Source organism: Pleurodeles waltl, chromosome 9, assembly GCF_031143425.1.
Source record: "Pleurodeles waltl isolate 20211129_DDA chromosome 9, aPleWal1.hap1.20221129, whole genome shotgun sequence".
In the NCBI taxonomy this organism is placed as follows: domain Eukaryota; kingdom Metazoa; phylum Chordata; class Amphibia; order Caudata; family Salamandridae; genus Pleurodeles; species Pleurodeles waltl.
Genome location: NC_090448.1, coordinates 1,125,160,607 through 1,125,188,467, shown reverse-complemented (window position 1 = coordinate 1,125,188,467; position 27,861 = coordinate 1,125,160,607). Strand labels below are relative to the sequence as shown.

General features: G+C 46.6%; 1 long non-coding RNA gene across 1 annotated transcript in view; it reads left to right on the top strand.

The window, feature by feature from the left end:
* The first annotated feature begins 10,067 nt into the window (after positions 1–10,067).
* LOC138258791 (uncharacterized) overlaps positions 10,068–27,861 on the top strand; it is a 382,969-nt gene continuing 365,175 nt past the window's right edge. Inside the window, exon 1 of the long non-coding RNA XR_011198572.1 lies at positions 10,068–10,137. This is a non-coding gene — a long non-coding RNA (uncharacterized lncRNA). The remainder of the gene's footprint in view (positions 10,138–27,861) is intronic.

The following is a 27,861-nucleotide window of genomic DNA, read 5'->3' as shown; positions in this document are numbered from 1 at the left end:
TGCGATGACTTTGGGGTTGCCTTGAACCCTCAACGGTGGGCTGCCTATGCCCAGGAGACTGAACTTCTAAGTGCTTAACTTACCTCAGAAACTTAACCATAATTACCTCCCTCAGGAACTGTTGGTTTTTGCACTGTGTCCACTTTTAAAATAGCTTATTGCCATTTTAACCTATACTCTGTATACTACTGCTTTAAATCAAAGTTCCATACTTACCTGTGTGGAGTACCTTGCATTTTATGTATTTACTTCAAATCTTGAATCTTGTGGTTCTAAAATAAATTAAAGAAAATATATTTTTCTATATAAAAACTATTGGCCTGGAGTAAGTCTTTGAGTGTGTGTTCCAGATGTATTGCCTGTGTGTGTACAACAAATGCTTAACACTACCCTCTGATAAGCCTACTGCTCGACCTGACTACCACAAAATAGAGCATTAGAATTATCTAATTTTGCCACTGTCAACCTCTAAGGGGAACCCTTGGACTCTGTGCACACTATCTCTCACTTTGAGATAGTATATACAGAGCCAACTTCCTACAATGTTTGATACCAAACATGGCCATATTCTGAGTTACCATTGTGAATCTGGACATAGGTAGTGACCTATGTCCATTGCACGCGTAAAATGGCGCCCCGCATTCAAAAAATCTGGGGACATGGTCCTGGAGGTCGTGGGGGCACCTATGCTAGTGCAGGGATGCCCTCACACACAGGTATTCTGCACCCTCCCTTTAGGGCTGGAAGTCCTGCAATAGGGGTGAGTTATAAGTGACCTGGTGCAGTGTAAATGGCAGTGAAAAGGTGCATTCACCTTTTCGCACAGGCTGCAATGGCAGTCCTGTAGAAGCCTGTGCATGGGCTCCCTATGGGTGGCAAAAGAAATGGTGCAGCCCATAGGGATCCCCTGGAACCCTAATGCCCTGGGTACCTAGGTATCATATTCTAGGGAGTTGGGAAGACCAGTATGCCAATTTTGGATGAAATACTGGATTACCAGTATGCAGTGACAACATTTAGAGGAGAGAGAGCATAATCACTTGGGCCCTGGTTAGCAGGATCCCAGTGAACAGTCAAACATGCTGACATCAGACAGAAATTGGGGGTAACATGCCAAAAAGAGGGTACTTTCCTACACTTAGAAACAAGATGACAGATCCCAGGGACCCTCTGGAGGAGCTCTGAGCACCACTCCATCACATTATCTATTGTCCGGTTTCGTGCAGGGGGGGTTGTATGGTGGGGCCCCGAACCGGTGCGGACTGGTTCATGCACGGAGGGCTCCAAATGTCCAAATGTGCCCTTCAAAGAATACCAGTTGCTTGGGGATGCTACCCCTCCCATGCCAGTCACACCTATTTCCAAAAGGAGAGGGTGTTACCTCCTTCTCCCAAAGGAAATCCTTTGTTCTGCCTTCCTGGGCTTGATCAGATCAAGCAGCAGGAGGGCAGAAACTTGTCTGAGGGGTGGGAGCAGCTTGGGCTGCCCGGAAAACCCCATAAGACTGTTGGTAGCAACACTGGGGGTCCTCTAAGGAGCCCCCAGAGTGCATGGGATCATACTTCCAATACTTGCAACAGTATTGGGATAAGATTCTGATATGTTTGATATCAAACATACCCAGATTCAGAGTTACCATTATGTACCTGGACATAGGTAGTGACCTACGTCCTGTACACGTAAGATGGTGTCTCCGCACTCACAAACTACAGGAAAATTGATCTGGAGTTTGTGGGGGCCACCTCTGCTAGTGCAGGGGTGCCTTCACACACAGGTACCTGCACCATGCTGTTTTGGCTGAGAGGGCCTACCATAGGGGTGACTTATAGTGACCTGGTGTAGTGACCTGTAGTGAAAACGGGTGCATGCACCCGTTTCACGCAGGCTGCAATGGCAGGCCTGCAGAACCATTTCCATGGACTCCCTATGGGTGGCAGAATAACTGTTGTAGCCCATATGGATTCCCTGGTGCCCCAATGCCTGGGGTACCTATGCACCATATACTAGAGACTTAAATGGGGGTGCCAGTATGCCAAATGTGGGGTGAAAAAGATTCCAGCAACCAAGTTTAAAAGGAGAGAGCATAATCACTAGGGTCCTGGTTAGCAGGATCCCAGTGAACACAGTCAAACACACTGACAAACAGGCAAAAAGTGAGGGTAACCAACCTAGAAAAAGGCTACTTTCCTACATAACACCCCCCAAACGAAGGATAATAAAGCTAACCTTGGCCAGTTGAAACTTTATTATCTAAGTGGTGATAAGTGGAGAGTAGCTCTGCAGTAGAGCGGTTACTCCCATTATCATCCACTATGTGGCCCTTTCCCTGTGGGGAGGTGGACCACCGTGTTTGGTAACTTTTCCCTAAAGTATATTTAAAATGTGGGCCCTGTAATTCCCTATGTTTAAGGTGTGGAAAACGTAGTAGAGCAGGGCAGGATGACTGTCCCTGGGGCTCTATGTTAGGACAGGGTTGCTGTCCTAAGGGTTGTAAAGCTAGACAGGGGATGCTGTCTTAGCCGGGCTAGAGTAGGACAAAATAAGTGTCCTAAAGGCTCTAATTAGGAAAAGGTTGCCGTACTTCCTGGGTAGAGCAGGACAGGGTTGCTGTCCTATTGGCTCCGCAGAAGAACAGGTTTGCGTCCTAAGTTGTCATGGGTGGTGCAGGGTTGCTGCACCAAAGTTTCTCTGGGAGGGAAGGAGGACTGCTCCAAGTTTTCTATTCTATCTTAGGTTCCTTCCATAGAGGTTATTTTACCCCTGGGAGCTCAGCTGTGTTAGCTTTTGGCTCCTGTGCTAAAGGCTCCACCCTGGGGTGGTATCCTCTCTCAAAGTAGTGGGATTCTTGGTGGGAGGATAGAAAGGGGATAATTTGGTATCCTGCATGCCTGTGTTTTTAGGAGTGTCCTGGGCCATTATTCCTGGCTCCGGGGTTTCCTCCCTACTTTGCTCTTTAGTCTGCATAGAGAGTGAAGGGATCAAATGTTTGGGGATGCTCTGTATGGCTGCATGGGCAAGGAACTCTACCTCAGCCCAATCTGAGGTCTCCAGGTCATTTCCCAGGAGGCCGTCAACAGGTAGGTTAGGTGAGACTACCACCTGTTTAAAGCCAGTAACTCCACCCCAGCTAAAGTGTACTACAGCTAAGGGGAGGGACTGAGTGGAGTTATTTACATCAGTGACTTGGTACTTGTGACCAAGTAGGTGTTCTGCAGGTGACACTGAGTTTTCAGTAACTATGGAGACACTGGCACCTGTGTCCCTGTAGGCCTCAGCCTCAACACCATTTACCTGAATGTGCTGCTTGTACTTACCCACATTAAGGGAGCGAGCAGCTAGGTTGCAAGACCAGTGCCACCCTGGGAGACAGAAGCTACCTTAGGGGTTTCTACACCGACCCCAGATCCCACTATAGACCCAAATGTGAACCCAACTACACTTTTAGGCTGACTACTGCCAGTAGTCCCACCACTGCTACTACTACTACTACGAGGGGCACTAGGAGTGGAAGTAGGCATAGTAGTGGTAGAAGGATCAGGGCCTTTGCCAGGACAGGAGCTGTCCCCTGGCCTTTGTTTCTGCAGACATAGCACCAAGGCTTTTTACTATGTGAAGAGGAGAAAGAGGTTTTAGTCCCACCCCCAGAGGAGTTTTGTGGGCGTGGTGGGGAGTCCTTACTTTTGTATTTGTCCCCACCCTTGTCCTGAGACTTACTGTTTCCTTTTTCTTGACTTTGGCACCCCACGTGTGAGCATTTCTGCTCACCTTTGTTCTAACCCATTTGTCTGCCTTCTTTCCCAATTCTTGGGGAGAGGTCAGATCTGAGTCAACCAAGTACTGGTGCATCACAGCAAATGAGACACACAATTATTAAGTATATGCTCTCTACGAATAAGATTGTATAAGCCCTCATAGTCACTGACTTTGCTCCCATGTAACAAGCCTTCCAAAGCCTTCACAGAACAATACACAAAATCAACCCAATCAACCCGATCCAAAACTCATTCCTGGTCTCCCTGAACCTTATCCTGTATTGTTCAGTGGTAAGATCAAACCTATCCAAAAGAGCAGACTTCAATACAGTGTAGTTATCAGCATCTTCATCTCTGACAGTAAGGAGTCTATCCTTACCCTTGTCAGAGAAGGAGAGCCAAAGGATAGCAGCCCATTGTCTCTGGGGGACCCTCTGTACTTTACAGACCCTCTCCAGGGCAGAGAACCACTTGGGGATGTCACCCCCCACCTTGTAGGGGTAATAACTTTACTAAGGTTTCCGGAATCAAAAGAGTCCTCCCTGACCATAGGCTCCCTGAAACCCAAGTTGCTGCTGCCACAATGGGGTGCTAACCCCAACCCCTGCCTCTCTCTCTCCACTGCCAAGGCATCTCTGTCTAGGGCTAGCTGTTGCTGCTGCAGCCTTAGCTTGGCCTCCTCCAGTCTCCGTTGCCTGAGTTCCCTATCTAGAGAATTGTCCTCTGGAATTGTGCAATGAGTCCCCTCAGATACTGAGGAGATGTGAGAGTTGGCAGAGGAGGATCTATTCCTATTCTGGGGCACCCTGTGAACCAGCCCTCTAGGGACAAAGGTGGACCTACTGTTATGCCCCCCCTTTACACCACTGATAGTGCTCCTAATAGGGCTGTGGGCAGATCTAGGTTTTGTCTGATCCTACCTGGGCGTGTCCTGACCCACCTCAGTGGCCAAATTATCTTTTTCTAGCACTTGGGGAGGGGGAGTGGGGAGGGGGCAGAGTCTACTTCATCCTCCTCCTCCTGGCTACCAGCATGTTCCTGGTCATCTTGGAGGAGCAGGCCCAGAAGTAGAGTCTTGTTGGGGCTTCTCCCAGACTTCAGATTTCTCTCTGCACACAGCTCCCCAAGCTCTTGGGAGGAAATTTCCTCATAAAGAGACTCCATGACCTGAGCTGTGTGCTCTGCTGAAGACATGTCAGCTAGCTAGAGTGGTGTAGGATCCCTAACTACTCTAAGTCCCCAAAAAGAAGTTTAGAGTAAGGGCTATGCCTAAAGCCTTCTCTTACCCAAACCTAAGAGACTGTTTCCTTAAACTAGGTATAGGTGTAGACCCCTAGCTAGTAAGTGGTCTTTCCTGTGGAAAGTACTAAGTGACAGAGTGGTAGGGCAATTGCAAGTGTTTACCTACCGCTGCACTACCAATGTAGAAAGCTGGCTTGGTGTGTGGTGGGTACCTAAGGTACTTACACCTTATACCAGTTCTAGGTATCCCCTCTTAGTGAATTGTAGGCAGTGTCTAGAAGCCAGGCTCTCTAGAGGTAGCTGTGGATGAGCAGCCAAGGCTTATCTAGGAGACATGCAAAGCTCATGCAATACCACTGAAGTCACATAGCACTTACACTTATGAAAGAAAACACTCAGTTGTGCAATAATAAAAGTATTTTATTTTGGAACACAATACCACAAAATACGAGAAATAATACACCGAATGTATACACAAGTAATTAAATTGCATAGAAAAGGTTAGAAAACAGTGCAAATAGCAATAACCAATAGTGACCCTAGGGGAGCACAAACCATGTACTAAAAAAAACATGGAATGCGAACACAGGACCCTCACCTAGATAAGTGGAAGGAATGTGCAGAGGGGAGCTGGGAATACTAGAAAACCACAGAGGTAAGTAACTCAGTATCCCCCAGTGACCAGTAAAGCAGGAGGAAATCACTGGAATTTTCCCCAAACCACCCAAAACTAGGAAAAGGAAAAAAAGACCCAGAAAAGACTGCAAGAAAACCAGTGGTGGATTCCTCAAGAAAGAAGAGCTGTGGAGAGAGGGGACTAAGTCCCAAGAGTCACAGTGGAGTCCAAGAGGAGTAGGAGCTACTACCCACCCAGCTGTACTTGCAGGAGTTGGTCCATGGTGAAAAAGAACAGGTCAACCCTGGAGCCGGAAAAGGGTTCCTGATGGATGTGGTGTCGCACGCTGGAGTGAAGATTGCAGACGGGTGTCGGTGCAGGAATTCCACCAACAAGCCTTGGCAAAGGCAAACTCGTGGTTAGTGGAAAAGTGGTGCTGCTAGGGACCAGCAAGGCCCAGGAGGACTCGACCGATGAGGGGGAGTCACACAGGACCCTCAGCGTCGCAGAGAGTCCACAGGAACAGAGGCAGCACCCACAGGACGGGGACACAGAAGTCGCAGAAGGAGCCCACACAGCACTACAGAAGAAGATCCCATGCTGCCAGAGAACCACGCAAAAGTCTGTGCTTTGCAGGAAGGAGTGCTGGGGGATGGAGCTGCACGTAGCCTGAAGATCCCTTGGAGGAGATGCCAACAAGACTTGGCAGTTGCAAAAGACTCAGTGCACAGGGGTACTGTCCTGCGTGGGAAGGCAAAGGCTTACCACCACCAAAGTTTGACCGCTGGCAGAGAGGTTCAAGAGGACTCTCTGGACCACCACCCATGATGCAGGATCCACACAGCTCAAGATGAGGGGCGATCCACGCAGATGGTCGTTGGTTGCTGTAGGGGAGTGGCTTCTTCACTCCAAGGGAGATTCCTTCTTCTTATTGTGCAGGCTGAAGAATTGCTGCCATCTGAGGATGCACGGCCGGGTAAATGTTGCAAAGCTGGCAGGAGTCGTGAAAACAGTGTTGCAGAAGAGTCTTCTTCGTTCTTTTCAGCGTTGTCGGTTCCTGGAGGGTTCAATCACAGTTCCAGTGGCCAGAAGTCAAAGTGGAGGTTGCAGAGGAATCCTGCTGGAATCTTGCAAGCTGAATCTGAGGACCCACCCAAGAGAGAGACCCTAAATAGCCCTGAAAGGTGCTCGCCTGGCTAGGTGACCAATCCCCCTATTAGGAGGGGGCTCTAAAGTCACCTTTGTGGACTGGCCACTCAGATGCTCCCAGATTCCCTGCCAACCTTGGAAACAAGATGGCAGAACCGAGAAACCCTCTGGAGGAGCTCTGAGCACCTCCCCTGGGGTGGTGATGGACAGGGGAGTGGTCACTCCCCTTTCCATTGAACAGTTTCGCACCAGAGCAGGGACTGGGGGGTCCCTGAACTGGTGTGGACTGGTTTATGCACAAAAGGCACCAAAAGTTCCCTTCAAAGTATACCAGTGGCTTGGGGAGGTTACCCCTCCCAAGCCAGTCACACCCATTTTCAAAGGGAGACCTTCCTCTCCCAAAGTAAATCATTGATCAGATCAAGCAGCAGGAGGGTAAATTCCTGTCTGAGGGGTGGCAGCAGCTTGGGCTGCCCGGAAAACCCTGTAAGACTGGTGGTAGAAATGCTGGGGCTCCTCTAAGGATCCCCCAGAGTGCATAGAATCATATTTCCAATACTTGCAACAGTATTGGGGTATGATTCCAACATGTTTGATACCAAACTTGCCCAGGTTCGGAGTTACCATTATGTACCTGGACATAGGTACGACCTATGTCCAGTACAGGTGTAAAATGGCACCCCCTCACTCACAAAGTCCAAAAAAATGGATCTTGAGTTTGTGGGGGCACCTCTGCTAGTGCAGGGGTGCCCTCACACACAGGTACCTGCACCCTGCCCTCTGGGCTGAGAGGACCTACCATAGGTGTGACTTATAGTGACCTGGTGCAGTGACCTGTAGTGAAAACAGCCCGCAGACTGCAATTGCAGGTGTGCAGAACCCTTTGCATGGGCTTCCTATGGGTGGCAGAATAAGTGCTGCAGCTCATAGGGATTCCCTGGTGCCCCAATGCCCTGGGTACCTATATACCATATACTGGGGACTTGCACGGGTGTACCAGTATGCTAAATGTGGGGTGAAAAAGGTTCCAGCAACCAAGTTTAAAAGGAGAGCGCATATTCACTGGGGTCCTGGTTAGCAGGATCCAAGTGAACACAGTCAAACAGGAAAAAAATGGGGGTAACAAAGCTAGAAATAGGCTAGTTTCCTACAAAGTTTTAAAGAAATGAGTCAACTGATTCCTCACCGGCTATCTCAGCAACCACCAGCTCCTTTTCTCATGCAATCTGGATTCAGGCCCAACCTCAGTACAGAAACAGCACTGATCACCAGCACAGACGACACCTGCATGGACATTGACAGAGAAGAAACGGCACCCTTCTTTCTCCTGGACCTCTCTGCAGCATTTGACACAGTTTTTCTCCCCATCGTCATCAGGTGCCTGCACAATATTGACTCCCAAGGAACTGCTCTCTGCTAGATCTGATCCTTAACAGATAGAACACAAACTGTCAGCTTGGCAACTTACTTCTCAGAAGCCTCCAAACTCATCTGTGGAGTACCTCAACGTTCATTGCTTAGCCACACCCTCTGGCCAGTATCCTCTGCTACACCAATGACATGCAACTCGGACTGTCCCTCTCTGACAAGACCGCCAACACAAGAAACAAGTTCCCTGCCCTCATGACTGAAGTCAAACTGGATGAAAGCAAGTGTCTCAAGCTCAAAACGGACAACACAGAAGTGGTGATCTTTGGCAAAAACACCTCACTATGGAACTCCAACTGGTGGCCGGTCGAACTCGAAGCCACACCCAGCACCCACACTAGGAACCTCAGAATAATAGTTGACAGCAAACTGCACATGGCCACACAAGTCAACGCTGTCACTGCATCCTGCTTCCACACCCTTAACATGCTGAGGAATATCTTCCAATGTCACACAAGCAACACTATAAAATCTGTTACTCGCGCCCTAGTCACAATCATTATGGACTATGGGAACCCCCACTATGCTCAGATCAACAATAAGCTCCCTAGAAGACTACAAACCTTCCAGTATTGGCCAACCAGACTCATTCTGAACCTCCCATTTTGAACTTGCATCACACCACACCTCATGGGACCCAATACACAAACACACTCATTTCAAACTTCTCATTCGCATTCAAGGCATACACTAGTTGCATCTTCTCCCACCAACGACTCGACACCACTGCTCCACAGGACCTCTACTAGTACACGTCCCTTGCATACAGAACAAGATCAAGAAAATAGGCTTACATCGATCTTAAAGCATGGAATGGCCTGCCACTCCACCTCAGACTCTCCTCTCGTCTTCCTGAATTCTGCAAAAATCTGAAAACCTGGCTTTTCAATTAACAAACATTTCATATTGAGGGCTAGGTATATACACCTGCTCATTGCCAGGATTCTCTTGCTAGTGATAATGTGCTTTACAAATGCACCTAACATAACATATCCATTAAGAGGATTTTGCATTTTCTATGATTAGTTTCTCTAGAATATCCCTCAACTTCACACTCATAGGAACTCTTCATAATCTCCGACTAATACATCACCTCAGTTTAATCCTGTGAGAAAAAATATTGAGTTTGTAAAAATCTGTCTGTGAAAACTTTTGGAAAAGAATGTTGCCTGTTCTGCGTTCTTTGCCTTTAATTAATAGTACTTAGTTCTTAACTCTGGAATTCAAAATAATTCCTACTTTCCACTGATCGCTTCACCCAAAACATCAACCCTGTTTACAGCCACCTACAATTCAATGTTTGCTATTTTGTCTGTGAATGTAATTTGAACTCTTTGTCAGGCAACAATATTTATTGTGTATCCTGAAAAGCTTCAGGATAAATGTCCAGCTCTTCTAAACTGAAAACATAACCACATTTATCAATAAATGTCTCATTGGTTTTGAGTTTCCAAGGTGAGCCAGAATCTGCCATTAGTTTACATTTATTATCTTAAAATCTGTACCAAGCACTCAGGGGGCATGTGTGGAGCAGTATCTTTAAGCTGGACTTCATTGCAAGTGTGGCCATATTTTCTGCAATTTGTACGTTCCTTTGTGATTACAGGGCAAAATTTAAAAGTTGCAATATGTGAGTAGCTGCACATTTATAACATCTCCTTTATCAAAATTGTTATACTGTTATATGTCAAGTCCTCCTTAGATGTTCTGCCTATAACACTGCACAATTATGATTTTTTTTCTCTCCAGTTTGTCCTCATTTACTGTTGGACGTATGTCTCTGATTGCTCAATTGCTTTTTCTGTTTTGATGGCATCTTGCAAGGAAGGATTTCACAAAATCTATGATTTTTCTTGAATCTTTTTGCTCCCTAGACCGACAGAAATTTGTTCCCTTATCTCATCTGTCATAATTACAAAATTGCATGACATCGAGAGGGACCTGAGACTGGTAAGAAATTCATCAAAAGGCTCACCTTTTCTTTGACTCTTTGACCTTGGGTATAAATGTATATATTTGAAAAAAGGTCTGGCATTGGGCTTCAATCTTGTGTTCTGAAGTAGCAAGGGTTCATGGAAATCATTGATTTCTACTTTACCTTGACATGATGTAATGCATGGTAAAACTTCCTGGCTTTTAGAGCCCGAGCTACTGGCATCTTGTTAACCTTCTATGGCATGTAGATATTTTAATCAATTTTCTTTCCATTTGTTTCACATGTTGGAGTATCACCCTTTGTCTGTAACAATGTGACAGGCGGATTAAATTACATACTTAATCAATACAATAAAAGTGCAATGCACGTAAAATCAAAGTAAAACAGCAGGCTACAACTGTAACAATATAAACTAAGTCACTAAATATTTCAGAGTCTTGGTGTGATGTTATAATAATGTGTGTTGTGCTGATTTTAGAGCGCACTATCATTTGGGAGGGTATCCTGGTTCTGGACATAACAGAATTCAAATGATACAGTTTAGCTGAAGTGTCAGCAAATTCCGTTATGATACTCTGTGCACTGTCTTCCAAATCAAATGATAGAGCAGTAACTGGTATTAATTGTGTCTGTATTACTGGACTGGAGTATGACGTGTGTGCTCTTATACTGGCTTAAACAGTTGTATCTCCATAATGCAGCCAGGGCCCATTATGGTTGAACAAGCACAGGCCTGTGACAGGCAAAAGACTATTGAAAATCATGTAAAGATTCCTCTGATTAATGTGCAGGCATCACACCTATGTAGAGAAGATGTGCAGAATGTGTGTGCATCTCAGAAACACAATCACCTTTAGGCACAGGCTAAGCAGCCTAGACACTGGAGATAACAACGATCCTACTCCACATGCATGTGTATGCAGATGTTCACAGTGTAACATGTATACTGTTTGAGATGGTTAACATGTATTGTGCATACTTTGTGCCTGTGCTTGTTCAACCATAATGGGCCCTGGCTGCATTACACAAAGTTTACCATAACCCATGAAGCGTATTGTTGCAATTGTTGTATTTATACACAAGGTTACTGAAGGTGGGTCTACCCAGTCGAGCCCTCTAAGATTTAGCAGTTTGCGACTGGAGATTATGCCCACTATAAGATCCAAGTTTGGCGGCTGGTCCCTTCAGATGTGACTAGACATTAACATACAATAGGAAAATCCGGGATTTGTCTAAGTGTTTGTAATATCAGGGGTTTTGTTTATGATTATGGGTTTACTACCTTGTGGCCTACTGATAGTTTAACTGGTGACCATCTCTGACTCTTAATTTAAGACTGGCAGGCCATCCCAATCCAACCTTCGTCCATATCACACGGCATGTTGCTTATGGCTTACCTGAGTGTCCAACCCTTCATCAAAGGATCTGACGTTCTTGCTATTAACAGTTCACCAATCTGATGAGTATGAAGATGCATGTGTGTTCGAAATCCTGCATTACAATGATAATACGTAGTCTGTTTGACAATTACGGGGAAATGTAAAATAGACTTGTTCCAAATTCACCCACAGGATAATGGCTAGAAACCAGATGCATGCTCACTCTTGTGATACAAGATATCATCAAAGGCCCGAGTGTTCCACCTGCCCTGATTGTTAGGTAGGTCCTCAGGAGATAAAGCAAGATTAAGGCCCTCATTATGTCCCTGGCGGACTGCGGTATTATGGAGAAAAGTACTGCCAACAGGCTGGCGGTACTTCTCCCCATAATATGACATTGGCGGTTTGGATCTAGCCAAACCGCCAATGTACGACTCCATCCGCCACGGCGCTAACATCCGCCGGGCTAGAGACTTCAGTCTCCAGCCCGGCAGCCGTCACTAGCCCGCCCGCAGGATTATGACCCCGTCTACCCCCATGGTTTTCGTGGTCTTCTTACCGCCACGAAAACCATGGTGGTAGGCACTATCAGTGACAGGGAATTCCTTCCTTGCTGCTGATAGGGATCTTCCCTGCCCCCTCCCCAGATGTGCCCCCAAGCCCCCTCCCGATCCACCCCTCAACATACATGCACACTCACACACACACTTATACCCACATGCACCCACGCATGCATTCATCCATTCACACACACATCCAAACACACTGACATACAAACAAGCACACACGCATTCAAACAACACAACATACACGCACTCACACATCCACACACGCGCAAACATACCACACGCAACGCACACCCGTATTCACACACACATACATACACTCCCCCACACACACACACAAAATGCCCCCTCTCCCCTTTCGGAGCACCCGACTTACCTGTAGTCAGAGGGTCCTCCGGCAGGAGAATGGTCGAGGCGCTGCTGCCAGCAGCAGCAACCACCAGCAGAACACCGCCAGGCCGTATCATGTGTCATGATATGGTCTGCGGCGGTCTACTGCCGTGAAGCGCCACCTTATTGCCATCCGCCGCCATGACCGTAGCCGGAATTCCGCTATCCTTCTGGTGGTATTCCGGCTACGGTCATAATATGGCAGTCGGCTGGTAGCAACAGTCTTTTGGCGGTCGTCGCTGTGGCGTTAGGTGGTTTTTACTGCCACTGTCATAATGAGGGCCTAAGTGTGATGACTTTGAGCAGTGAATCATTTGTATAATTTTATTAAAGCTAGGCCCCTTAAAAACAGTGGAGGTGGTGGGGACTTATCTTGAATTTCTAACATTCGAAACTGGCGCTCTGTCACTGATCTGCAGACACTGATGATAGTACTTCACTTTGTGCCCCCTAAAAATGTAAGCCTCTGACACCTCGAATTGTGATCCTGTGGCTGCTGTTCACAAGGGTGGTATTGCATACATATACATTGGTGTAAGGGCTCCTACACAGGATATGGGGGTACTGAGCCTCATTTATCATTGGCCCCACACTACTATCTCACAGTAACACTCCTACATTCCCCCCGCTATGCTCCACAGTGTTGAATTCTGCATGTACGGGGCCACTTTCCAGTTGGCAGCATCGTCGTCCTCAGTTGTGCACTTGTTTACTGATGTCCAATATCCCAAAACTGAAAAGCAATGCGTTTGTTTTCAAGCTATCCCTGCTTATGTAATTTGGTCTTTACCATGCATTTCACTACTTCTCAAATAAATATACGTACATCTCTTTGGCTTACGTCTTGTCCTCTAGTCCTTTCAATGCTCTTTACTGTGTTTTTATGAGAAGCTACTTTCAAAGCTATACTGATATTAGTGAAACGTATACACCTCATGTAGAATTGCTAATGTTTGTACAATGTAAAGTTATTTCAGAGAGGTCAAAAGTACGTACCAAAGGAGTTAGCCACGTCGGGCAGGATTCAAACCCCATGAAGTAATGACACCAGTAACACCACAGACAAAGGCTTATTTGCAATGCTTTGCTGTTGCGTGGTTATGAATTTGGCCGATGTGACCATGGTTCTAAGGAGTCATTCATGCATGGCGCTTTCTGGAGTGTCACCAGCGATGCAAAAACCCTCAAGTGTAGTACTGGGAAACTATACCTACAAAACTAAGGCTACTTGGCCTTTGCCATCCAGCCCGAAAGCCCCGCCCCCTGCTAATCCCTCTCCCCCCACCCCACCACTATTTTACTGTTTTACCAGCATCACTTTGCCTCCTTGTAACTTGCATTTTCTATTTCTCTCGTAGGGGATTTCCATGTATAGTCATAAGCAATGAATAGTTCCGCACGCCTGCGGGGACCCCGGAGCACTGTTCTGTAGTGTATTCTTAAGTGTAGATGTTAGCCTTTCTTGAAAAAGGCCTGTTAAGTCACTTAAGAATATCAATGTGCAGCCTAGGTGAAAAGCTACAAAGGCCAAATTGTTCATTCTTGAGGTTGGAAAGAAAGGAAGCTGTAGTACAGATACACCTTTAAAAACGTATTTATTCTAGAAATGTAGTAAAAAACATATTCTCCAACTTTATTTACACCTCCAAATGAGAATGAAACAATGCAGGGCAGTGTAGCCCATAGGCTGCCATTATACAGAATGTAAATAGAGCTGTGCCTTTAAGAAAGGAAAGTCTTCCTGTATCCCATGATGCACAGCAAAAAGCAGTTGCCTCAGTTCTTTTTTCCGGCTCCTTCTGACAGGACCCTGAAGCATTGAGCTCTACCTTTACATAGCTTTTTTTGACAAAAACTCAACTAAAATCCTTTGGATTTCAATTTCACTTGACGTTTTTCATCTAGAGTGAACATTTTCTAGCTTTTCCTGTCAAATTCTGACAGAAATTTGAGGTTTTTCTGTCTCCAGAATGCCTTCTCTTTTTTATAAGTGCCCTAGCTGTGGCAGGAAAAAGGCCAAAACAGACCCACATCAAGTCTGTATTATTTGCCTACCGTCAAGTCACAAACCTGATGCCTGTGACATTTGCAAAACTTTCTCCAGAAGAACTCATCGTGACGGGGAGAAAATCCGCCTTCAGGCAAGAGAGGACAGGAGACGAAGAGGGCAATCTGCCACAGAGCGAGGAGAAGGTCAGTCTTCTACCAGGGCTCTCACTGTGTCCTCTGGAGCAGCTACCAGACCTGCTCAGAAGCGTCCTAGGTCTCCGACGACGTCGAGAGCATCGACGTCGAGACCAGGAACGGCGCCAACATGCTCGCCGTCGAGGACCGGCTCACCGTCGAGGAAGAGACATCGCTCGACGTCGACAGCCGTATCGCCATTGAGACGGCGTAGACACTCGCCGTCGAGAAGTTCCCGGTCCAGGTCGCCGTCGATGCGACGGGGGCGATCGACGTCGGTGGACAGTACTCGTCGTCGGAGACGATCGCCGTCATCCCATCGACGTCGAGGGAGATCACCGTCGAGAAGCTCTCAACGACGAGAGGAGTCAACGCTGAGAGGTACTCGACGGCGTCGTACTTCAACGTCGAGAAGCGTGTCGATGTCGAGAAGGCACTCAAAGAGACCAAGGAGGGTCTATACCACCTCAGAATCCTCGGCTTCTCTCATTCTTTTACCACCTTCACCTCAGCCTTCTCCTCAGCCGTCGCCTCTACCACAGACACCTCTGGCACCTACAGCTCCTCCGCCGGTACCTCCATCAGAGTCCGCTCCAGTGACTCCTGCAGAATCCACAAGATATTCTCGACACTCTTCGAGACGCTCTTCTTCATCTCAACATCATCATCGACGTGAATCAGTTCGAAGATCTCCTCGTTACCACCATAGACATTCCTCCTCATCCACAAGGGATTACTCTCCGACTTTATCTGACTCCCCGTCTCCGAGAGTTTCTCCCATAGATGACGTGAAAACCTTTCAAGAGGTCCTAGTTTGCGGTGCTACCAAGTTGAACATCCCTCTGGCAGTACCCGCTCCAACAACCTCTGTCATTTTTGAGACATTACACCAGCGTTCTTCTTCTAGACCATTACTACCGCTGGTCCCAGGACTACTTGAACCGGCAATGGACATATTTTTAACACCGTCCACAGCTAAAACTGCTCCTTCCAGGCTTATAAAGAAATATCGTCCTCCGGAGCAGGACCCGTTGTTTCTGAGGGCGGATCCGGTGCCCGACTCGGTGGTAATCGTGGCTGCTAAAAAGTTACATTCTACGTCTCCGTCTTCTTCTTCGCCACCGGACAAGGAGAGTAGAAAGATTGATGCCGCAGGCCGCAAAGTGTGCTCTACCTCAGCCATCACTATGAAAGCAGCTAGTGCTACTGCCCTGTTAGGCAGGTATGATCGTGCCCTTTGGGACTCTGTGCTCCAATTTGCGGAACACCTCCCTAAGGAGAAAATAGAGGATTTTTTGGAGATCGTTAGTGAAGGTGCCATGGTCTCCATCAAGTGATAAGCGCCGCTGCAGACTCCTCTGTGGTATCCGCACATAATTATGCTCATGGAGTTTCTTTAAGAAGACACGCCTGGCTACGCTTGATGTCACTTAAACCAGAGACGCAACAGAGAATAAAAAAATTGCCCTTTTCAGATTCCACTTTGTTTGGTTCTCATGCTGACGACGAAATGTCGAGAATGAAAACGGAACTGGACACTCTAAAAGCGGTGGGCATCGAGAGACCAAGAGAACAACGGAAAACATTCCGTCCCTACCACCGTAGACTCTTTACTCAAAGATATCAAACACCACAGTGGATGCCTTCAAGATCCCAGCAACAGCAACAGCATCAGAGAACTTTTTCGACCCAACGAAAGCAAACAAGGGGTCGCTCTACGCCACAAACCCAAACAGCTCGTCAGGCACTAGCGTCTAAGCCCTGAATCCTCGCTTCCCCCTCCTCTGTTACCCACTCCGGTAGGGGGAAGTATCTCAAGTCATCTGGACGAGTGGCAACGCATCACATCAGACGCCTGGGTGTTGAATATTGTGTGGAATGGCTACTGTCTCAGGTTCATCAGCCCTCCGCCGTCTATTCCACCCAAACCGGTGAGTCACCACCTCAACGCTCTCCAATTGGAAGTAACAACCCTATTACAAAAGAGAGCGACAGAACCTGTCCCTATCAACCAGCAGGGAAAGGGAATCTACTTGAGGTATTTTCTGGTACCAAAGAAAGACAAACACGAGTTTCGTCCCATTCTAGATCTAAGGGTAGCCAACAAATGGATTTGCAGAGAGAAATTCAGGATGCTATCCTTACACCAAATCTATCCCCAACTTCGTCAGGGCTACTGGCTCTGTGCAATAGATCTCCGCGACGCTTACTTTCACATTCCTGTGATCTAGAAGCATCGAAAGTTTCTGAGATTCCTCCTCGGAAAAAGTAATTACCAATTTACGGTGCTACCTTTCGGCCTCAAATCAGCAAATCACATGTTCCAAATGCATGGCGGTGGTGGCAGCCCATTTAAGGAAACATCGGATATTCATCTACCCCTATCTAGGCGATTGGCTCATAAAAGCATCCACATATCTAGAGGCTCAACAGCATTTCAACTGGACTCACCAGCTTCTCCAGAGTCTGGGCCTTCAGGTCAACCTCTCCAAATCCACAGCAACACCTGTTCAGAGGTTGCATTACTTAGGCGCCATCATAGATACCACTCAAGGAAAGGTGTTTCCTTCGGAGGAACGACGGTTATCAATCCTCCAAAAGTGCCAGCAGCTCGAGAAAATGCCTCAGACTACTGCAAGAGCGATATCCTCTCTCCTGGGGTCGATGGCATCTTGCATCTACCTCATTCCCAATGCTCGCCTCCATATGAGACCCTTACAGGAATGTCTGGAGAATCAATGGTATCAACTAGTGGACGATTGGGAGAACAGCATCCTTCTTTCTCCCCACGCCATACAATCTCTCAAGTGGTGGTGTTCTCCGAACAATCTTCTGGAGGGGATTCCATTCCAACAACAGCCGCCAACCAAAACCATAGTCACGGATGCATCGCTGCTTGGATGGGGAGCGCATATGGATCACCTTCAAATACAAGGCACGTGGTCACAGAGAGAGCGACTGTATCACATCAATCTTTTAGAACTTCGCGCAGTCCATCTTGCACTCAAGGCCTTCCTCTCCTCACTGAAGGCGAAAACTCTGCTTCTCCAGACAGACAACATGGCCTCCATGTATTATTTAAACAAACAAGGGGGTACCAGATCCAGGACTCTGTCGACAGAGGCTCAAACAATTTGGCACTGGCTTCTAGCCAGGAACCTATCGCTAGTGGCAACTCACCTTCCGGGCCTACAGAATGTCCAAGCGGATGCCCTCAGCCGAGCAATGAACGAAAACCACGAATGGGTTTTGCACGACGACGTCGTCCGTTCCATTTTTTCCAAGTGGGGTACCCCTTCTATAGACCTATTGGCAACCCCAGAAAACAAAAAATGCCAAAGCTTCGCCTCCAGATACTACCATCCAGGAACATTGGGGAATGCCCTGTGGATAAACTGGTTAGGAGCATTTCTTTACGCCTTTCCACCACTTTCCCTGATACCGACAGTCCTCCTCAAGCTGTCCAATTCTCACGCCAAGTTGATTCCCATCGCCCCAGAATGGCCACGCCAGTGGTGGTTTCCAGACCTCCTTCATCGGTCACTCAAACCACACATCAGATTACCTTGTCGCCCAGACCTTCTCACGAAGTTTCGAGGCCAGATAACACATCCCAACCTCTCATCGTTGAATTTGGTAGCATGGCTCCTGAGTTAGTACGATATGGTCACCTGAACCTACCTCAGGACTGCATGGAGATTCTAAGGAAGGCAAAGCGCCTCTCCACAAGAACAGCTTATGCCTGCAAATGGAAAAAGTTCTGCATGTGGTGCTTGGACAACAACGTCGACCCAATAACATGCGGAGAAGAAGCTATTCTTCCATACTTGTTAAATTTGGCGAAGTCTGGATTGCAGGTGTCATCAATAAAAGTACACCTGGCAGCTCTAACGGCATATAGAAAGAGCCCTTCCCAATCCTCTTTCTTTAAGATTCCAATCATAAAAGACTTCCTCGAAGGTTTAAAAAAGGTCTTTCCTCCCATTAGAAGGCCATCTCCTCCAAGGGAGCTGAATATTGTCCTTTCGCGTCTAATGCTACATCCTTTTGAACCAATACATAAAACATCACTCCAACATCTTACGTGGAAAACTGCTTTTCTGGTTGCAATCTCTTCAGCTCGCAGGGTCAGTGAGATCCAGGCCCTTTGCGCTCAAGAACCTTATATGGTTTTTCATTCTTCAAAAATAGTAATGAGTACACATCCAAAATTTCTACCTAAAGTCGTTTCAGACTTCCATGTGAACCAAACCATCTCATTACCGACTTTCTTCCAAAATCCGTCTACCCCTGTTGAGAGAACCCTACATTCTCTCGACGTTAAAAGGGTTTTAAAATTTTACTTGGATAGAACAAAATGCTTGCGCAAATCACAGCAGCTGTTTATTAACTATGGCCCCGTTAGAACAGGTTTAGCAACTTCCAAACAATCCTTATCCAGGTGGATTGTCTCATGTATCATATTCTGTTATCAGTTAGCAAATAAATCCCTCGATGGCAGGCCAAAAGCCCATTCCACTAGGGGGAAGGCAGCGACTGCTGCTTTGATGAGAAATATTCCTTTGGCAGAAATATGCAAAGCGGCTACCTGGAAATCTGTCCATAGCTTTACTAAGCATTACTGCCTTGATTCAGATGCTAGGGCAGATGCGCAGGTCGGACAGGCCTCTCTCAATAATTTATTTGCGTGATTTATTGTTTCAGTATTGCTCTGTCTACTCCACCGCGGTTATTGGGATGGGCTTGCTAATCTATTCAGTGCTTATGACTATACATGGAAATCCCCTACGAGAGAAGGAGTGGTTTCTTACCTGTAACTCCAGTTCTCTCGTAGGGGTATTTCCATGATAGTCCTAAGCAACCCTCCCTCCTCCCCGGTGGAGTTGACGTAAGGATATCTACAATAATGATAACGATGTTGTTAATTAAAAGGATGTTCAGGTTTCTTCATGTCATATTACAAGCCTACAAAAAAGAACTGAGGCAACTGCCTTTTGCTGTGCATCATGGGATACAGGAAGACTTTCCTTTCTTAAAGGCACAGCTCTATTTACATTCTGTATAATGGCAGCCTATGGGCTACACTGCCCTGCATTGTTTCATTCTCATTTGGAGGTGTAAATAAAGTTGGAGAATATGTTTTTTACTACATTTCTAGAATAAATACGTTTTTAAAGGTGTATCTGTACTACAGCTTCCTTTCTTTCCAACCTCAAGAATGAACAATTTGGCCTTTGTAGCTTTTCACCTAGGCTGCACATTGATATTCTTAAGTGACTTAACAGGCCTTTTTCAAGAAAGGCTAACATCTACACTTAAGAATACACTACAGAACAGTGCTCCGGGGTCCCCGCAGGCGTGCGGAACTATTCAGTGCTTATGACTATCATGGAAATACCCCGACGAGAGAACTGGAGTTACAGGTAAGAAACCATTCCTTCTCTCGTAGGGGATTTCCATGTATAGTCATAAGCACTAAATACTTCCGCACGCCTGTGGGGACCCCGGAGCACTGTTCTGAAGTGTATTCTTAAGTGTAGATGTTTGCCTTTCTTGAAAAAGGCCTGTAAAGTCACTTAAGAAAATCAATGTGCAGCCTAGAGGAAAGGCTACAAAGGCCAAATTGTTCATTCTTTTGGTTGGTAAGAAAGGAAGCTGTAGTACAGATATACCTTTAAAACATATTTATTCTAGAAATGTAGTAAAAAACATGTTTTCCAACCCTATTTACATCTTCAAATGAGGATGAAACAATGCAGGGCAGTGTAGCCCATAGGCTGCCATTATACAGAATGTAAATAGAGTTGTGCCTTTAAGAAAAGAAAGTCTTCCTGTATCCCATCATGCACAGCAAAAGGCAGTTGCCTCAGTTCTTTTTTCCGGCTCCTTCTGACAGGACCCTGAAGCATTGAGCTCCACCTTTCATAGCTTTTTTTGACTAAAACTCAACAAAAATCCTTGGATTTCAATTTCACTCGACGTTTTTCATCTAGAGTGAACATTTCCTAGCTTTTCCCGTCAAATTCTGACAGAAACTTGAGGCTTTTTTGCCACCAGAATGCCTTCTCTTTTTGATAAGTGCCCCAGCTGTGGCAGGAAAAAGGGCAAAACAGACCCACATCAAGTCTGTATTATTTGCCTGCCATCAACTCATAAGCTTGATGCCTGTGACATTTGTAAAACCTTCTCCAGGCGCACCCTGCTTGACAGGGAAAAAATCCGCCTTCAGGCCAAGGTGGACAGGAGACGAAGAGGACAATCTGCCACAGAGCGAGGAGAAGGTCAGTCTTCTACCAGGGCTCTCACTGTGTCCTCTGGAGTAGCTGCCAGATCTGCTCACAAGCGTCACAGGTCCCCGACGACGTTGAGAGCATCGACGTCGAGACAAGGAACGGCTCCGACATGCTTGCCGTCGAGAACCAGCTCGCTGTCGAGGAAGAGACATCGCTCGCCGTTGAGAGCTTTATCGTTGTCGAGACCGCGTAGACACTCGCCGTCGAGAAGTTCCCGGTCCAGGTCACCGTCAACGCGAAGGGGAAGATCAACGTCGGTGGACAGTACTCGTCGTCGGAGACGATCGCTGTCATCCCATCGACGTTGAGGGAGATCGCCGTCGAGGGGCTCTCAACGGCGAGAGGAGTCAACGCCGAGAGGTACTCGTCGGCGTCGTACTTCGACATTGAGAAGCTTGTCGGCGTCGAGAAGGCACTCAAAGAGACCAAGGAGGGTCTATACCACCTCAGAATCCTCGGCTTCTCTCATTCTCTTACCACCTTCTCCTCAGCCATCTCCTCTACCACCGACACCTCTGGCACCTACAGCTCCTCCGCCGGTACCTCTTTCAGAGTCCGCCCCAGTGACTCCTGCAGAATCCACAAGGCATTCTCGACATTCTTCGAGATGCTCTTCTTCATCTCGACATCGTCATTGGCATGACTCAGATCGCAGGTCTCCTCCATAGACACTCCTCCTCATCCATAAGAGATTACTCTCTGACGTTATCTGACTCCCCGTCTCCGAGAGTTTCTCCCATAGACGATGTCAACACTTTTCAAGAGGTACTAATTCGTGGTGCTACCAAGTTGAACATCCCTCTGGCAGTACCCACTCCAACAACCTCTGTCATTTTTGAGACACTACACCAGCGTTCGTCTGCTAGACCATTACTACCGCTGGTCCCAGGATTACTTGAACCGCCAATGGACATTTTCTTAACACCGTCCACAACTAAAACTGCTTCTTCCAGACTCATAAAGAAATATCGTCCTCCGGAGCAGGAACCTTTATTTCTGAGAGCGGATCCAGTGCCCGATTCGGTGGTAATCGTGGCTGCTAAGAAATTACATTCTACATCTCCGTCTTCTTCTTCTCCATTGGACAAGGAGAGTAGAAAAATTGATGCCGCAGGCCGCAAAGTTTGCTCCAGTTCAGCCATCACTATGTAAGCGGCTAGTGCTACTGCCGTGTTAGGCAGGTATGATCGCACCCTTTGGGATTCTGTACTGCAATTTGCAGAACACCTCCCTAAGTAGAAAAAGGAGGATTTATTGGAGATTGTAAGTGAAGGCGCCATGGTCTCCAATCAAGTAATAAGCGCAGCTGCAGACTCCTCTGTGTTATCCAAACGTAATTATTCTCATGGAATTTCTTTGAGAAGACATGCCTGGCTACGCCTTACTTCACTTAAGCCAGAGGCGCAACAGAGGATACAAAATTTGCCTTTTTCAGGTTCCACTTTGTTTGGTTCTCATGCTGACGACGAAATGTCGAGGATGAAAACAGAACTGGACACTCTGAAGACGGTGGGCATTGAGAAGCCAAGAGAGCAACGGGAAACATTCCGTCCCTACCACCGTAGACTCTTTGCTCAAAGGCTTCAAACACCACAGTGGATGTCTCCAAGATCCCAGCAAGAGCAACATCAGAGAACCTTTTCGACCCAACGAAAACAAACAAGGGGTCGCTCTACGCCACAAACTGCCCAAACAGCTCGTCAAGTATCAGCGTCTAAACCCTGAATCCTCGCTTCCCCCTCCTCCGTTACCCACTCCGGTAGGGGGAAGTATTTCACATCATCTGGAAGAGTGGCAATGCATCACGTCAGACGCCTGGGTGTTGAATATTGTGCGGAATGGCTACTGTCTCAGGTTCATAAGCCCCGCCTTCTATTTCACCCAAACCGGTGAATTACCATCTCCACGCTCTCAAAGTGGAAGTAACAACCCTATTAGAAAAGAAGGCGATAGAACCTGTCCCTATCAACCAGCAGGGAAATGGAATCTATTTGAGGTACTTCCTGGTACCAAAGAAAGACAAACATGAGTTCCGACCCATTCTAGATCTAAGGGTAGCCAACAAATGGGTTCGCAGAGAAAAGTTCAGGATGCTATCCTTACACCAAATCTATCCCCAACTTCGTCAAGGCGATTGGCTCTGTTCAATAGATCTCCGCGACGCTTACTTCCACATTCCTGTGATCAAAAAGCATCGGAAGTTTTTAAGATTCCTCGTCGGAAAAAGTCATTACCAATTTACAGTGCTACCTTTCGGCCTCAAATCAGCACCAAGGACGTTTTCCAAATGCATGGCGGTGGTGGCAGCCCACTTAAGGAAACATCGGATATTCGTCTCTCCCTATCTAGACGATTGGCTCATAAAAGCATCTACATACCTAGAGGCCCTACAGCACTTCAATTGCACTCACCAGCTACTCCAGAGACTGGGCCTTCAGGTCAACCTCTCCAAGTCCACGGCAACACCTGTTCAGAAGTTGCACTACCTAGGCGCCATCATAGACACCACTCAAGGAAAGGTGTTTCCTTCGGAGGAACGACGTTTATCAATCCTCCAAAAGTGCCAGCAGCTTGAGAAAATGGCTCAGGCCACTGCAAAAGCGATATCCTCTCTCCTGGGGTTGATGGCGTCTTGCATCTACCTCACTCCCAACGCTCGCCTCCATATGAGACCTTTACAGGAATGTCTAGAGAATCAATGGTATCAACTAGTAGACGATTGGGAGAACAGCATCCTTCTTTCTCCCCATGCCATTCAGTCTCTCAAGTGGTGGTGTTCTCCGAACAATCTTCTGAAAGGGATGCCATTCCACCAACAGCCTCCAACTCAGACCATAGTCACGGATGCATCGCTGCTCGGATGGGGGGCGCATATGGATCACCTCCAGATACAAGGCTCTTGGTCGCAGAGAGAACGACTGTATCACATCAATCTTTTAGAGCTTTGCGCAGTCCATCTTGCACTCAAAGCCTTCCTTCCCGCACTGAAGGCGAAAACTCTGCTTGTCCAGACAGACAACATGGCCACCATGTATTACTTGAACAAACAAGGGGGTACCAGATCCAGGACTCTGTCGACAGAGGCCCAAGCAATTTGGCACTGGCTTCTAGCCAGGAACCTATCAATAGTGGCAACTCACCTTCCGGGCATACAGAATGTCCAGGCGGATGCCCTCAGCCGAGCAATGGACGAAAACCACTAGTGGGTTTTGCACGACAACGTCGTCCGCTCCATCTTTTCCATGTGGGATACCCCTTCTATAGACCTATTTGCAACCCCAGAAAACAAAAAATGACAAGACTTCGCCTCCAGGTACTACCATCCAGGAACATTGGGGAATGCCCTGTGGATAAACTGGTCAGGAGCTTTTCTTTACGCCTTTCCACCGCTTCCCCTGATACCGACAGTCCTCCTCATGCTGTCCCACTCCCACACCAAGATGATTCTCATCGCCCCAGAATGGCCACGCCTGTGGTGGTATCCAAACCTCCTTCACCGTTCAATCAGACCACACATCAGATTACCTTGCCGCCCGACCTTCTCACGAAGTTTCGAGGCCAGATGAGACATCCCAACCTCTCGTCATTGAATTTGGCAGCATGGCTCCTGCGCTAGTGCAATATGGTCACCTTAATCTACCTCAGGACTGCATGGTGATTCTAAGGGAGGCAAAACGCCCTTCCACAAGAACAGCTTATGCCTTCAAATGGAAAAGGTTCTGCATGTGGTGTTTGGACAAGAACGTTGACCCAATAACATGCGGAGAAGAAGCTATTCTTCCATATTTGTTAAACCTGGCAAAGTCTGGCTTACAGTTGTCATCAATCAAAGTATACCTGACAGCTCTAACGACATATAGAAAGAGCCCTTCCCAATCCTCTTTCTTTAAAATTCCAATCATAAAAGATTTCCTAGAAGGTTTGAAAAAGGTTTTTCCTCCCATTAGACGGCCATCTCCTCTATGGGAGCTGAATATTGTCCTTTCACATCTGAGGGTGCCCCCTTTTGAACCAATACACAAAGCATCACTCCAGCATCTTACATGGAAAACTGCTTTTCTGGTTGCAATCTCTTCAGCTCGCAGGGTCAGTGAGATCCAGGTCCTTTGCGCTCAGGAACCTTATACGGTTTTTCATTCTTCAAAAGTAGTAATGAGAACACATCCTAAATTTCTTCCTAAAGTCATTTCAGACTTTCACGTAAACCAGACCATCTCCTTACCGACTTTCTTCCAAAATCCATCTACTCCTGCTGAGAGAACCCTACATTCTCTCGATGTAAAAAGGGTTTTAAAATTTTACTTGGATAGAACCAAATCTTTGCGCAAATCACAGCATGGCTATGGCCCAGTCTGGCCACTTCCAAACAATCCTTATCCAGGTGGATTGTCTCATGTATCATATTCTGTTATCAGTTAGCAAATAAATCCCTCGATGGCAGGCCAAAAGCCCATGCTACTAGGGGGAAGGCAGCAACTGTTGCTTTGATGAGAAACATTCCTTTGGCAGAAATATGCAAAGCGGCTACCTGGAGATCTGTCCACACCTTTACTAAGCATTACTGCCTTGATTCAGATAATAGGACAGATGCTCAGGTTGGACAGGCCTCTCTTAAGAATCTTTTTGCGTGATTTATTGTTTCTTTATTGTTCTGTCTACTCCACCGCGGTTATTGGGATGGGCTTGCTAATCTATTCAGTGCTTATGACTATACATGGTAATCCCCTACGAGAGAAGGAATGGTTTATTACATGTAACTCCAGTTCTCTCGTGGGGGTATTTCCATGATAGTCATAAGCAACCCTCCCTCCTCCCCGGTGGAGTTGACATGAGGATAACCATAATAATAACGATATTGTTAATGAAGCAGATATTCAGATTTCTTCATGTCATATTACAAGCCTACAAAAAGAACTGAGGCAACTGCCTTTTGCTGTGCATGATGGGATACAGGAAGACTTTCTTTTCTTAAAGGCACAGCTCTATTTACATTCTGTATAATGGCAGCCTATGGGCTACACTGCCCTGCATTGTTTAATCCTCATTTGAAGTTGTAAATAAGGTTGGAAAACATGTTTTTTTACTACATTTCTAGAATAAATATGTTTTAAAGGTATATCTGTACTACAGCTTCCTTTCTTACCAACCAAAAGAATGAACAATTTGGCCTTTGTAGCCTTTCACCTAGGCTGCACATTGATATTCTTAAGTGACTTTACAGGCCTTTTTCAAGAAAGGCAAACATCTACACTTAAGAATACACTTCAGAACAGTGCTCTGGGGTCCCCACAGGCGTGCAGAACTATTCAGTGCTTATGACTATCATGGAAATACCCCTACGAGAGAACTGGAGTTACAGGTAAGAAACCATTCCTTCATCATTCTGCTGATAACACCGGATGAAGCTGACCAATATAATGCCATGTGGCTCCAATGCTATAGTTCTTCATTCTCTGCCACTTTGTACCGCTCCCCCCCTAACCTGGTGACTTTGGTTCTTCAGGGTTTGCTACCTTGGCTTGCATTGCCACTTTGGTCTCCTTGTAAAAATCAGTGCCATATTGAGCCACGTCATTTGTAAATGTAGCATAAGCGGAAATGCTACAGGGACCCTGCAGCCTAGCAAGTCTTACCTCTGCCGACCTCAGGCCTACATCGCACAGTCATACATATGATGTTTGATAGCTTCCACACCATGATGGACCTTCTGCTCCCTCCAAATCTCTCAATCATTAGATGGGGCTCTGAAGGGAGAAATGGAGGAAGAGCTGCAGTCATCTTCAGAAACGCCTTGCATGGCAAAGAGATACTTAATTTTTTCTTCGTTGCAGCATGAACCACAAGAACAACAGAGTTCACCTGTCTTTTATCACTGACTTGGATGCAGCTTTTATCGAGGATCAATACTGTGAGAATTTGGGTTGTTGGTTGACTGGGGTGTGAGCCATGGTCAAGCAGTAACAATAATCCTTGTCAGGGTGATGCACAAGGCAACCCTATATTAACTGGTGCTCAGCCTTCTGGTAGCTTGGCACAGAGCAGTCAGGCTTAACATATGATTCAAATCTGTTTTTATTGTTGAAAGGTTTAAGAAAACTTTAATCTAACTTCAAGAAGTGTAGTAGCGCTTACATCTAATATAGTGAAAACACATTGCAACACAAATTACAACTTTATACCCCACCTCTCCCGTGCCCTTCCCCGTGGTACCCACTATCTCCCAACTAATAGAGTGGATGTTGTATCAGTCTTGTCGGTGGTCCTTTCCTCCATAGGGTGGTTTAGTCCGAGCAAATGCAGATATTTTGGACACGTCAGTTCCCTGAATTTGTGGGAGAGAAGAGAAATATTACGTTGCCAAAGATCTCTGAGGTAGTCCCTTGAGGATGTCAGGACTAAGGTGAGCTTTTCCATCCCTAGGATGTGCCATAGATGGTGGAGCCAGCTCAGGTGCGTCAGGAGTGTGGCGGAACCCCAGTGCGCAAGAATGGCTTGATGAGCTGTGCCTAAAGTCAGGCCAATGTGATGTCCTCTACTGGACTTAAGCGGGAAAGTGAGTGTGTTGGAGGGACCCAGGATTGTGTTATCTGGGAATCGAGGCACTTGCATGTTTAGATGTGTGTCAATGTCAGTAAGAGCCAATTTACAGAATTGCGCTAGCTTCGGGCAGTCCCAGAGTATGTGGAGTAGGGACCCAGATGACCCACAGTCCGCGCTGCATGTTGGATTTCCTTTTTGTATACAGATGGGTGTGAGATACCAGTAAGTGATGATTTTGGTAGATGTCCCTGTATTAGCAGTATTGCGAGCTGTGTGTCATGCCATGTAATTCACCTCACCCCCTTCTTGGGGAGGGTTGGATGGTGTGGAGACATGTATTAGAATATTATATAATTCTGTAATTATGTGATTGTCTGTTTTGGTTT